Genomic DNA, 15,334 nt, shown 5'->3' with positions numbered 1-15,334 from the left:
AATAAGAATTAAATTAAATATCACTTTTGTATATTTTTAGGATGTCTTTCTTTAGTTTGGACCAGTTATAGTAAAGCCGGTGAGAGTTTGGGATATTTCGACAGTTGACATATAGGTTGGCAATAAATTATGCTACAAACTACACTAAAAACACTAAATTCCTACGCGAAATGGGTTGACAGGGTTGTCAGTAACTGGGGTTATTTTGTTATTTTAAATTTCGCGCGTATGGTACACTTTTTATTGCGTAGATTTTACTTTTCTGTCATTCAAACTCTCACTGTACGATCTACAGTAGTCATCAATACAAGCAGGCACCTCACTCAGAGACCATTATTAAGAAACTTGAAAAATAAAGTCAGTACGAGGAGCACAGACGGCTTTATGATTTCTAAAACAAAAAGAGCATAATAATATTCCATTTAAAAATAAAATATCAATAAACTTACTACTTGATTTTGACGATTGTTTTAAACATTCTCCTGTTATTTTATTGCAATTGTCAGAACAGGGACAGGTTTTCTTACAGGATGGACCCCATGTTCCATTTTGACAAGCTAAAATAATTCGATTTCTGTTATTACCAACCAAAATCCAAGAGTCTAATTACTTACTCTCTTTGCATGACGGTCCTTGAGACCCCCAAGCACAATAACAATCAAAACGAGTGTTTTCACAAATTTGATACTCTTCACAAAATTTTCTGTCAGATCCTAAAATATCTTGGCACTTTAGGTTGCAGTTTTGTCCTAGTTCGCCAGCATTGCAAAGAGATGGTGAGCTTCTTTTAAGTGAATCCATTAAAGAATTATTTTCATTTAAAGTTTGACAGGTTTTATTGGCAGAGACTCCTTCCGATGGCAGTTTTCTTTTAAAAACTGTGGGACATTCTCTCAGGTCGATAGCCCAAAATCCTTGCATGTATGGTCCGTCAGTTTGTCTAGACAAAGTTATGTTTATTCCGGATTCTGAAGAAATTTCTAGATGCTTCCACGCGTTCAGACTGCCGACAGCGGACTCTTTTTCTCCTGAAAGAGATTGCAATTTTCCAGTGTTGGAAACTTCAAGTCGACAATGTGGACATAAGTTGGCGTACAACATCAAACACTAAATTGTTGGTAACTGTACTTTTGTTGGTCTCGTTGAAATTTCATCTGCTACTTGTACTTCGTCTAAAAGAAAAAATTAAATAAGTTTAAAATTCACATATTTTAGAGTTACTTGCAGTCATGCACTTTCCAGTATGTTTTTTCTGTGGTTTTCACTACAATGTGAGTAGGATTCAAACCTACATATCTGTGAATAATATCGTTGTTTTGTAATATATTAATAGTGCTATTTTCCAAATAAACTGTGTAGTGTACCCAAGTGTTCGATTTTCCAAACTGACTTTCAAAATAATTTAACCTTTCGTCATCATCTAAGAAAAAGGCAACTCTTCCGGGTGAATATAAGGATAAAGAAACCGACTTAAAAGGTTTGAACATTTTATAATAAGTAAAATTTGTTGGAATGTCTAAAAATTCTCATTATCATTTATATAATTACAATTTTATTACTTACTTTCCCATCTTCGATCAATAACAGGTAATGAAAATATATCTATCAAATTTCTTTTCTTCCAGTCAGAATTTGGATTGTTCCAAAGCAAAGGAGTGTCTTGGGAAATTTCCATTATTGGTGGCTGCAGAAACATGGTTACATTGTTATTGTTGGTGGCACAAAGTATCTCGGATTCTTTTATTTCTTCGCATGATATCCTGCAGTCTTCTGGTAAAAGACTTAAAGCTGCCACCATTCCAATCAAGCAGTACAAAAGTTTTCGCGTAAGTAATAAATGCATTGTAGTTCTTTGAATCTCGTGTTTTTGGTGAATTCCAAAATAATCTAAAACAAATACGTAAACGTTAAATATGTTACAATAGCAATGTAGAAAAAAAGTTGTATTAAATAAGCAAATTAGAAAGAACTAGGTGGCCCTCGGAATTCTGTAGATCTCGCTTTTTTCGTGAATCTCGCTTTATCGTGGCGTTGGATTTTATTTTGAGATTGTTTATTTGGTATACTATGAAATAAAGGTGGCCTCGAAAAAATTAGGTTCACAAAAAAACAGAATTCCGAGGGCCACCTAGTTAATTGCATTTTGTCATTTAACATTTAGCAAAGAAATTGTTAAGATAACTTCATATTTTGTGGTTTTCGTTTTTTGAAACTCTGAAAATTTATAAATCAGACAGGCTGCGCCTTTCGTGGTTTCTGAGCCTATTGCAAATTCTATTACTCATACAATGAAAGAAGAAAAAATATAAGACACACGGTGTTAGTCTCTCATTTATAACATAACTTATATACAACAGAATCTCGCAAATTTATATTCATAAATTGTTAAGTTTATATGAATACAGGCGATTTCTGAGTTGGTGTCCTCTAAGCCATAGAATGGGGCTGTAGTAAATCAATAATAACCACCTCCTAATTAACCCTACTTACGATTTTCTTTTGTGAATGTGTTGCGGTACGACTCTCGACTTAAGTGTTGTTGATCTTTGTCCACAACATCTGATAACAGGAGTTGGAAAAGGAAAATAACAAACCATCGATAATAGAGCACCAGTAACAAAACTGGTCCAAAAAAGATTATGAAGAATAACAGAGTTCGCTCTCTTACTAAATTTCTATTTAATCGAAGAAATAAAATAATTATGAATAAATAGAATGTTGACGTAGCGATGATGTTAACGGGGATGATTGAAGTTACATTTGTCCAATCTTTTACGGTCGGTTTTGCGTTTGAGAAGGTCTGGTACGGACCTGTCATGGGTCCCAACCATTTTATGAGTTATGACTTAACAGAATCGCCTGTAAATTTGTTAATTCGAAAATAAATATTGCATTTCATTATCCTCGATAATAAGAATTATTATGTACATTCAGGATGTTCGCGGTCATATTTAAAACGGACATACAGAAAAATGGTCGAATCAAAAAACTTTAGAACATTTTGAGATTTCAGCAATAATTATAAATGGGCCACAATAATTTATATTTTGGGATCCATTATTTGGAAACGACCTGTTTGTTTAAGTTTATTCATTTATAAATTGGTATTGACCAGGGGCTGAGTTCACCTGATTTTGTCGCTGATTGTCTTGTGATTTTGTCTAACTTCCCCTGATTTCCGTGTGATTTCGTCTAACTTCCCCTGATTTTTTTTTGATGTCGCGTCTAACTCCTGATTTTCAAGTAATATTATCTGATTTCCTATTGATATCTTAATGATTTTCCCATATTGTCTGTCTAGTGATTTCTTATTGACAACATGACTTGTCAGAGGTTAATACTTGTCAAAAATGGCACACACTTAACTTCCTTTTATTTTCTCGCTAATTTCCCCTGATTTCCTTTTGATTTCGCCTAACTTCCCTGATTTCCTAGTGATTTCGTCTGACAATCCCTGGTTTCTTATTGAATGCCCCTGATGTTCTAATAATTTTCCATCGATTGCGTCTAACTTTCTTTGTTTTTTTTGTATTTCGTCAAAGCTTCCCTGATTTTGTAACGAATTTCTCTGATTCATAGTGATTTCCTAAGACTCATTTTCCAGAAAGGTTAATCTCAGAAGTTAATAATTTTCAAAAATGGCATACGACAAACTTCCCTTGATTTCCTTTTCTTGTAATTTCGTCCAAATTCCCCTCATTTTCTTGGGATTTCGTCTAATTTACTCTGATTTCCTAGTGATTTTCTTTGATTTTCTAATGATTGGCCCCTGATGTTCTACTAATATTTTCTCCTGATTTTTTACGGATTTCGTCTAAGTTCCCTTGATTTTCTAGTGATTCTCGAGTAATAAGCAGATCCACTGTTTGCGTTTTTTCCTGAACTCATACAATCACACAATAGATTCTCAGTTTATGAAGAAAAAATGCTGTTGATAACTTTTCATGAAATTCTCCAGTTACCTTTCAAAACATTCTTTTTTTACCGAAATAAGAACCTCATTTCGCACACTCAAAGCAAATACTTGTATCCGAAACATGCGTGAAAAATCGCATTTTTTTTGTAAATTGAGAGTACGTAATTAATTAATATAATCTGACATTAATTGATTAATTAATTAAATAATTAATTAATGTCAGATTATATTTTCTTCACAGCTCGGACTGATTTTAATAAGTGCTGTTTTTTCTCGAGGAAAACTATATTTTACGTACTTTACGTATAGACGTACTTTTTGGGGTATTCAAGGTTCTGATTTTTTTTGTTAAACTACAATAAAACGACCATCAGTATGTCCGGTCCCATTCTTCAGAGATTTCGCATTCTTCATTCCTTGTGAATTTATTGTTCTCTTCGAATTCATATTTATTTATCGGTTTATTCGTAGTGAACATTATTTTATCCAATCCTTATCTTCGCTTGAACAGTTGTTGGCATGACTTTATGGCTTAATTGGAGTACTCTATACAATAGTACCAAACTACCGAATAACAGATTTTTTTATTGATGAAAAACATCGGTAAAATGTGCCACTCGACTATCCCTGTCTGATGGTTGTTGTTTTTCTGGTGACAAAGGGTGTGGAGTGGATGTCGGTACATATAAATACTCATAAAAAACAAAACTAACTCAAGTGTTGTGATGGTGTACTCCTTTTGTGTAATAAGTACCCTAATTAAGTAATACACACTTGCATTTTTAGTCTCTCAAATACCTATTTACTAGTTTAGAACGATTAAAAGTCGGCCGAGTCGTAAATGGTTCTTACGTTTTGGGGTATTTATGATGAACGGTTCGTTTTTTTTGTTAAACTACAATAAAACGACCATCAGAACATCTTAATCCCTTGTTAATTTATTGGTTTCTTTGAGTTCATATTTGTTTATCGCGACTATCGCTGTGTGATGGTAGTTTTTTTAGTTGTGGGGAATGGGGTGATGTCGATTTAGAATTAAGAATTAAATTATGAAAAATATTTTATTTATATCATCAGAACAGAATAAGTTAGGATTTATTTGTAGACATGGTTTTTTTTGTAACTTGCCCCCGTACCAAAATCACACGCTTGCAATAAAATTTCCATCGGTAGCTGTTTCGAGAAATATCCCAATATGCGAAAAATTAATGAAAAATCGTATTGTCTCGAGAGATAATAGAGTACGACTTTGTTGTAGTAGGTCGGGAATGTATTAAAATTTGGAATAACGAAATTCATTCATTACGTTCGGTTTTTTGATTATGTTTTAAGTAATAAAGTCTTCGTCACCTAAAAGGGACGGTCCAGTTTGTTTACCACTTCAGATCCCGAGAAAAGAGGTAAAAAATACTGGTCATAACACTCGGGCAATATTTGAAGCTCCGCTGTCAAGTTACAGTTACAGCAGGTACCAAATAGTTAACTACACAAATACATTAAACCGGTAAATTAGCAGATTCTTAAATTTTCTTATTTTTTACTCCTTTTGTGTAATGAGTTCCCGCAATTAAGCCTTACACAATTGCATTTTTTGTCTCTCTAATATCTAAATCGACGGAGTTGTAATAAAATTTGTTATTCGTCGCGTCAATTTCATTTATCTGTTGTACTTTTGCATAAGTATCCTTAAAAAGAGCCTGTTGAATACTTGGTATTTATGCAAATTTTTTATACAGAGTATCAACAAATGTTTGTCCATCAAATGATGATCTGTGATTAAACAATGAAGTCGCGCTTCCTGATTTTTAAGTGTAAGTTACGCATACATACCGAAAACATACCTTGATAGTCAAAGAGATTCTGTATTAAAAATAAGTCGAACTCGATTAAATAAATCAATCTTCGCTAATGTTTTCTTGGTTGCTCGGATCGATTTAATTTAAATAAGTGCCGAGACAAAAAAAAAACCGCTACCGTATATGTTGTGTATACAAAAAATCAGACCCTTTTCTGAAATGTATACTGCATCTTTATGACTCTCTCGACTTAATGGTCATGGTTTTGTCGCCACGAAACCGACGTACGGCGATGTCCCAGAATCCACAGGAAATTAACCCCGAGTTTTAAAAATTTATTTCTCGAAAACCAAACGGCGGAAAAGGACGAAAACCGGCCACTTTGTTAGTTTGGAAACTCGTCGATTTTTCTAGCGGGGCAAAAGGAGCGAGAATGGTACGGTTCGGGAGGAGATAATTTTGAAAGTACGTAGACGCTCGAACTCGAACATCTCAACTTTAGAGTGAGGGTTACCCTACACGTTTTAGTATAGAGTTAACTAGGTGGCCCTCGGAATTCTGTAGATCTCTTTTTTCGTGAACCTCGCTTTTCCGTGGCGTTGGATTCTAATTTGAGATTGTTTATTTGATATACTATGAAACAAAGATGGCCTCGGAAAAATTAGGTTTACAAAAAAACCGAGTTCTAAAGAATTCCGATGGCCACCTAGTTAATTGCATTTTGTCATTTAACATTTAACAAAGAAAGTGTTAAGATAACTTCATATTTTGTGGTCTTTGTTTTTTGAAACTCTGATACAAATAATTACGCATGTCAAAATTTGGATTTTCCTTAAAATTTTAGAATCAAAAAAAGAATAAAAGGTTTTAAAAACCAACGGGCTTCGCTATTAAAAATTTAACAGTACCACGCAGGAAATTCATAAATCAGACAGGCTGCGCCTATCGTGGTTTCTGAACCCATTGCTAATTCTATTACTCATACAATAAAAGAAGAAAAAATATAAGACACACGGTGTAGTCCCTCATTTGGGCACCACGTCATAGCAAGAAAAAATAAACAACAGAATCTTGCGAATTTTTATAAATTGTTTCTATAAAAAGTTTCTATGAATACAGGCGATTTCTGAGTTAGTGTGTGAGTTAACCTGATTTCCTCGTTGATTGTCTTGTGATTTTGTCAAACTTTCTCGAATTCCTTGTGATTTCGTCTAACTTCAGCTGATTTTATTTTGATATCATCTAACTCCTGATTTTCAAGTAATATTCTCTGATTTTCCATTGATTGCCCCCGATACTCGTATCTTACTACTTTTCCCTTATTGATATCATATTGATTACTTAATAATGACATAACTTGTCAGAGGTTAATGCTTCTCAAAAATTGTATACACATAACTTCTTCTTATTTCCTCGCTAATTTCCCCTGATTTCCTTTTAAATTCTTCTAACTTTCCCTGATTTTCTTGTAATTTCGTATGATTTTCCCTAACTTCCTATTGATTGCTCCTGATGTTCTAATGATTTTCGAGTGATTTTGTCTAACTTTCTTTGATTTATTTTTATTTCGTCTAAGTTTCCCTGATTTCCTAACGAATTCCTCTGATTCATAGTGATTTCCTAATACTGATACACTGATTTTCTAGGAAATCCCAAAGGTTAATATTTTTAAAAAATAGCATACGCCCTTAAGTTCCTTGTGATTTCGTTTAAATTCCTCGGATTTTCTTGTAATTTCGTCCAAATTTTCCAGAGATTTCGTCTTACTTTCTTTGATTTTTGTTATTTTGTCCAAGTTTTGCTGATTTCGTAACAAATTCTTCTGATTAATAGTGATTTACTAAGACTTTCTCGGATTTTCTTGTAATTTCGTCCAAATTTCCCTGATTTCCTTGTGATTTCGTCTGAATTTCTCTGATTTCTTAGTAATGTTCTCATATTTCCCATCGATTGACCCCTGATGTTCTAATATTTTTCCCAGATTTTTTAGTAATTTCGTCTAACTTCCCCTGATTTCCTAATTATTTTCTCTGACTTCCTATTGGTTGCCCCTTATGTTTTAATGATCTCAACTGATTTTCAAATTATTTCCTATTGATTTCCCTGATTTCCTCGTAATTTTTTAAGAGTAATACATCGATTTTTCTGGGTGGTTAACCTCTCGGGTATTAATAAGCAGATCCGCTGTTTGCAAAAAAAGGTTTATTTGCGTTCTTTTTTGAACTCATGCAATCACACAATAATAGATTCTCAGTTTATGGAGAAAAACTGCTGTTGATAATTTTTGTGAGTTTTTTGACGCATGGAATTCTACAGTTACCTTCCAAATAAAGACCTAAAAACTCATTTAGCACACCCAAAGCAAATACTTATATCCCAAATATGCATTAACTCTATACTAAAACGTGTAGAGTAACCCTCACTCTAAAAGTTGAGATGTTCGAGTTCGACGGTGTACGTACTTTCAAAATTATCTCCTCCCGAACCGTACCATTCTCGCTCTTTTTGCCCCGCTAGAAAAATCGACGAGTTTCCAAACTAACAAAGTGGCCAGTTTTCGTCCTTTTCGGCCGTTTGGTTTTCGAGAAATAAATTTTTAAAACTCTGGGTTCGATTCCTGTGGATTCTGGGACATCGCCGCACGTCGGTTTCGTGGGGACAACACCATGACCATTAAGTCGAGAGAGTCATAAAGATGCAGTAAACATTTCAGAAAAGGGTCTGATTTTTTGTACACACAACATACGGTAGCGGCTTTTTTGTCTCAGCACTTATTTAAATCGGTCCGAACAAGGAAGAAAACATTAGCGGAAATTGATTTATTAATGGCGTTCGGCTTATTTTTAATACAGGATCTCTTTGACCATCAAGGTGTGTTTTGGGTTTGTATGCGTTAACTTACACTTGAAAATCTGGAAGCATGTTTCGGAGCTCCTCTTTACTAGCGCGAATTAATTGTTTAATCACAGATCATCATTTGATGGACAAACATTTCTAGATACTCTGTATAAAAACCAAGTATCTAACAGGCTATTTTTAAGAATACTTATGCGAAAGTACAATAGATAAATGAAATGAACGCGTCGAGTATCGAATTTTATTACGACTCGGTCGATTTTTCATCGTTCGACGGCAGTAGATATTAGAGAGACAAAAAATGCAAGTGTGTAAGGCTTAATTGCGGGACTCATTACACAAAAGGAGTAAAAAATAAGAAAATTTAAGAATCTGCTAATTTACCGGTTTAATGCTTTTGTATAGTGAGTACTGCAATTAAGCCATAAAATCACTATTTGGTACCTGCTGTAACTGTAACTTGACAACGGAGCTTCAAATACTGCCCGAGTATTCCGAGCAGTATTTTTCACCTCATTTCTCGGGATCTGAAGTGGTATCTAAACAAATTGGACCGCCTCTTCCGGGTGACGAAGACTTTATTATTTAAAGCGTAATCAAATTTTTCTAAATTTTAATCAATTCCCGACCTACTACAACAAAGTCGTACTCTATTATCCCCCGAAACTGTAGCGTATCGAGACAATACGATTTTTCATTAATTTTTCGCATATTGGGATATTTCTCGAAACAGTTACCGATGGAAATTTTATTGCAAGCGTGAGATTTTGATACGAGAAGAAGTTACAAAAAAAACATATCTGCAAATAAATCCTAACTTATTCTGTTCTGATTGTATAATAATGAATGAATGGATAAACAACTCGAAGAGAACAATAAATTTACAAAAAATGGAGACTGTTAGGCGCTTAATTTTAATATTCACTACGCAATATTGCCACACTTTCAATATCATGTAACAGGCCATTTTTTTCAAAGTGTCAATTCCGACAAAATATCAAAAAACAGATTTATACGTTTTTATCGAAAGTCATGGCAGACGTAAAAAGGATTACAATTTGAGTTAACAAAAGTTTAACAGATAAATCAAATTGATGCAACGAATTCAAATTTTGGTGACCATTACGACTCGGTCAATAATTAATCGTTGTAAGGCAGTAGATATTAGAGGGATGCAAATGCGTATGGCTTCTTAATTTTGGTGCTTCTTCTTAAATTTTATTATTTATGACATGTATTGACATCACTCCATTCCCTTCACACAATTAAAAAAACGACCATCACACAACGATAGTCGCGATAAATAAATATAAATTCGAAAAAAACAATAAATTAAAAGGTGTCTAAAAATGCGAAACTTATATAAAGAATGCGACAGGACGTCCTGATGGTCGTTTTATTGTAGTTTAACAAAAAAAACCGAACCGTTCATCACAAATACCCCAAAACGTAAGTACCATTTACGACTCGGCCGACTTTTAATCGTTCTAAAGCAGTAACTAGATATCAGAGAGACTAAAAATGCAAGTATGTATGATTAATTGGGGTATTTTATTACACAAAAGGAGTAAACCATCACTTGAGATAGTTTTGTTATTTATGACCGACATCCACTTCACACCCTTTCTCATCAGAAAAAAACTGACCCTCAGACAGGGATAGTCGGGTGGCACATTTTACCGATGTTTTTCATCAATAAAAAAATCTGCTATTCGGTAGTTTAGTACTATTGTGTAGTGAGTACTCCAATTAAGCCATAAAGTCATGCCGACAAGTGTTCAAGCGGAGATAAGAATTGGATAAAGTAATGTTCACTACGAATGAACCGATAAATAAATATGAATTCGAAGAGAACAATAAATCCACAAGGAATGAAGAATTCGAAATCTCGGAAGAGTGGGATCGGACATTCTATTCGTTTTATAGTAGTTTAACAAAAAAAAAATAGAACTCTTGAATACCCCAAAACGTACGTCTATAATTAATTAATTATAATTACACAATGTTTAAATACATTAAATATAATATAGGGTTGCGGCTTCTCTACCTCCAGAGAAGCGTTACTTAATAAAATCAATCCGAGCTCTGCAAAAAACATAATTTGACATTAATTAATTATGAAACCGTACTCTCAATTTACAAAAAAAAATACGATTTTTTATGCATGTTTGGGATATAAGTATTTGCTTTGGGTGTGCTAAATGAGTTTTTTAAGTCCCTATTTGGGTAAAAATAGAATGTTTCGGAAGGTAACTAACTGTGGAATTCCATGAATTGAGCTGTTGTCAAAAAATTCACAAAAATTATCAACAGCAGTCTTCCTTCATAAACTGAGAATCTATTATTGTGTGATTGCATGAGTTCAAAACAGAACGCAAATAAACCTTTTTCACAAACAGCGGATTTGCTTATTAATACCCGAATGGTTAACCTCCCAGGAAAATCGGTGTATTTAAAAAATTACGAGGAAATCAGGGAAATCAATAGAAAATCAGTTGAAATCGCGAATTAACGAAATTATTCTTAGAAACTCACCAATTTATATAAATTTGCGTGATTCTGTTATATCTTTTTTTCTTGCTATGACGTGATGCCAAAATGAGAAACTACACCGTGTGTCTTATATTTTTTCTTCTTTCATTGTAATAGAATTTGCAATGGACTTAGAAACCACGAAAGGCGCAGATAGTTATGAATTTTCTGCGTGGTACTGTTAAATTTTTAATAGCGAAGCCCGTTGGTTCTTTAATTTATTTTCTGTTAAACTTTTTATTCTTTTCTTTCATTTTAAAATTATCAAGAAAATTTACATTTTGCCATGCCGAATACTTTCTAACAAAGTGTCAAGAATTGAAAAACACAAAATATGAAGTTATCTGAAAATTTCCTTTTCTAAATGTTAAATGACTAAATACTATTAAATAGGTAGTCCTCGGAATTTTGTGGATCTAATAAATAAGCAATCTTAAATTATAATTCAACGTCACGGAAAAGCGAGGTTCACGAAAGAAGCGAGATCTGCAGAATTCCGAGGGCCACCTAGTGAAAAATCATACTTTTTGTAAATTGAGGGTACGGTTTCGTAATTAATTAATGTCAAATTATGTTTTTTGCAGAGCTCGGATTGATTTTAATAAGTGGCGTTTCTTTCGAGAAAAATAATCCGCTACCGTATATTATATTTTATGTATTTAAACATTGTGTAATTGTAGACGTACGTTTTGGGGTATTCAAGGGTTCTGATTTTTTTTGTTAAACTATTATAAAACGAACATGATGTTCGGTCTTAATCTTCAGAGATTTCGAATTCTTCATTCCTTGTGGATTTATTGTTTTCTTCGAATTCATATTTATTGATCGGTTCATTCGTAGTGAACATTATTTTATCCAATCCTTATCTCCGCTTGAACAGTTGTCGGCATGACTTTATGGCTTAATTGGAGTACTCACTACACAATAGTACCGAATAGCAGATTTTGTTATCGATGCAAAACATCGGTAAAATGTGCCACCCGACTATCCCTGTCTGATGGTCGGTTTTTTTCTGGTGAAAAACGGTGTGAAGTGGATAATGGTCATAAATAACGAAACTAACTCAACTGCAGTGATGGATTACTCCTTTTGTGTAATAAGTACCCCAATTAATCATACACACTTGCATTTTTAGTCTCTCAAATACCTATTTACTAGTTTAGAACGATTAAAAGTCGGTCCAGTCGTAAATGGTACTTAGGTGTTGGGGTATTTATGATGAACAATTCGTTTTTTTTTCTTAAACTACAATAAAACGACTATCAAGATTTCTTAATCCCTTGTTAATTTATTGTTTTAGTCAAATTCATATTTGTTTATCGCGACTATCGCTGTGTGATGGTCGTTTTTTTAATTGTGTAGGGGAATGGGGTGACGTCATTTAGAACTAATAATTAAATTATGAAGAATATTTAATTTATATCATCAGAACAGAATAAGTTAGGATTTATTTGTAGATATGTTTTTTTTGTAACTTTTCCCTGTACCAAAATCACACGCTTGCAATAAAATTTCCATCGGTAACTGTTTCTAGAAATATCCCAATATGCGACAAATTAATGAAAAATCGTATTATTTCGATACGCTATTGTTGTGGTAGGTCGGGAATGGATTAAAATTTAGAAAGTCGAAATTGATCACACGTTCGTTTCTTTGATTATGCTTTAAGTAATAAAGTCTTCGTCACCCGGAAGGGGCAGTTTGTTTAGATACCACTTCAGATCTCAAGAAAAGAGGTAAAAAATACTGGTCATAACACTCGGGCAATATTTGAAGCTCCGCTGTCAAGTTACAGTTACAGCAGGTACCAAATAGTGATTTTATGGCTTAATTGCAGTACTCACTATACAAAAGCATTAAACCGGTAAATTAGTAGATTCTTAAATTTTCTTATCTTTTACATCTTTTGTGTAATGAGTTCCCGCAATTAAGTCTTTCACACTTGCATTTTTTGTCTCTCTAATATCCACTGCCGCCGAACGATTAAAAATCGACCGAGTCGTAATAAAATTCGATACTCGTCGCGTCCATTTTATTTATCTGTTCTACTTTTGCATAAGTACCCCTAAAAAGAGCCTGTTAGATACTTGGTATTTATGCAAATTTTTTATACAGACTATCAACAAATGTTTGTCCATCAAATGATGATCTGTGATTGAACAATGAATTCGCGCTTCCTGATTTTTAAGTGTAAGTTACGCAAGTTACATTACTGCAGATAATGAGACGCCCTTTGTCCGTGGACTTCAGTCATTCCATACATTAGTGTAGATAATGGGACGCCCTTTGTCCGTGGACTTCAGTCATGCCACCACTATCTATATTTGTTATATTTGTACCCATATATACTGGACCCAAAATGTATTCTGATGATTCTGTATTGCGAAGTTAACTCTGTTAATAAACGATTTTTATTTGAGTTAAATTTTAATAAACAAAACTGGCGCAGTCGGTAGGATAACGCGAGGTTGCGATTAAGTAGTGCATCGGGCAAAATTTCTTCGCAATTTGGAATTTTTATTCCCATTGGCGTTAACCAAGAACCTGGGCAAAGAAAATTCCTGCATCACGACAAGAAAATCTCCCCAGAAGAAACCGGAACAGAATCCAGGAAGGCAATAACAATCCAGGAAGGCAATAACGGCACGACCCGGCTTAGGTGAGTCTGAGCTTCCTGTCTCTCCTAATTCATTGCATCTGAATTATTAAAGGGCAAATTAAATTATTTTTTTTTTAAATAAATTAACAATTGGATGTACGAAAGTACCAACGAACTAGATCAGTTAATCATACAACTTAACCAAATCAATTTAAACTCAAATCAGCAACAAATAATGACTACCCCTAATAATAGTAGTAATAATCTCTCGTTAATACGACTTTAGGTCGAAACGGTACCTCAATACGACGGCGATATCAACACCTTAGAAATTTTCATAAACGCTTGCGATTATTTATTTACGACATTTGCTTCAGATGAAGAAGTCAAAAAATATTTATTAAGAGTAGTATTAAGCAAGCTCACCGGTAGAGCGCAAATTTTAATATGCACAAAAACCGACCTAACTTCTTGGGATCTCATAAAAACGGCTCTAAGATCAAATTTTGGTGATCAAAGAAATCTCGATTGCTTAGAACAGGATTTAATCACCTTATATCCATTCCGAAACGAGTCACTTTTAAACTTTGGTACGCGCATTCAAATTGTAAAAAGCAAACTCGATTCAAAACTGAACAGCTTGCCCGAAACCGAAATGACTGCAGAAACAAAAAAGATATACTCAAAACAACATGACTCAGTCGCGTTAAAAACTTTTATCCGCGGGTTGCCATCATCAATACAAAGCATCGTAAGGCTTCGTAATCCGGCAACACTAGAAATGGCTATGGGATATGTTACGGAGGAGGAAAATTTTCAATATACCCAAAATTTTTCGAATTTTTTACACAATCAACCAAAACAATCACTACCAAGATTTCAAAGAAAACCTGAAGTAAATCACTCTCAAAGCCTAACTCGAAATTCATTCAATCAACCACTCAACCATCAATTTAACTCTAAACCATCATTTCCGAGCCAACCGATACAATTATTACCGAATAACAGGGCCCCAAAACCAAAATTTTTCACGAACGCACCAGTTTTCGGTCAGCCAAGAAATGTTTTTCATCCCAAATTTTCTAATAGACCTACTAACCGACCAGAGCCTATGTCCACTACGTCCAGAAATACTCTAAGATCCAATCCAAAACCAATGTCCACAACATCCCGCAATCCTTCCGTTCAAAGATCATACAATCCGCAATACAATAATTACTTTAGACAATCGGGACCACGTAATTTCGAATCAGAAGAACTAAACTTTGTTTATGATCAAATTCCACAAAATGAATCAGCCGAACAAAATTTTGATTACAAGTATTTACAATATAATGATGAAAACAACGACGATAATGACAATAACGATGTTGATACAGAACAAATATACAATCAGAACTATAAACACCCTTATCAGGAATATAATTTCAACGACCCTTCGAACCAAACACAGATGAATAATCCCTCAAATTTTTACGAAATCAGCCCGCCTCACGGAACAACAATTTGCGAAATTAATAACGTTAATTGCGATGGATTACCGTATATCGAAATCCAAAACCCCCCCATTAAGATACTAATTGACACCGGATGTAATCGCTCCATTTTAAGACCTTCGATAGCAGAAAAAATTTA

The 15,334-nt window shown here is 33.9% G+C and overlaps 1 long non-coding RNA gene across 1 annotated transcript in view; it reads right to left on the bottom strand.

Moving 5' to 3' along the window:
- Nucleotides 1–322: 322 nt before the first annotated feature.
- The window catches only part of LOC148176623 (uncharacterized), a 54,958-nt gene continuing 39,946 nt past the window's right edge, over nt 323–15,334 (bottom strand). The window contains exon 3 of the long non-coding RNA XR_015769884.1: nt 323–391. This is a non-coding gene — a long non-coding RNA (uncharacterized LOC148176623). The remainder of the gene's footprint in view (nt 392–15,334) is intronic.

This window comes from Gnatocerus cornutus, chromosome 4, assembly GCF_029298725.1.
Source record: "Gnatocerus cornutus isolate USDA-ARS CGAHR chromosome 4, icGnaCorn1.1, whole genome shotgun sequence".
Classification (NCBI taxonomy): domain Eukaryota; kingdom Metazoa; phylum Arthropoda; class Insecta; order Coleoptera; family Tenebrionidae; genus Gnatocerus; species Gnatocerus cornutus.
This window is presented reverse-complemented; position numbering and strand designations above follow the sequence as displayed.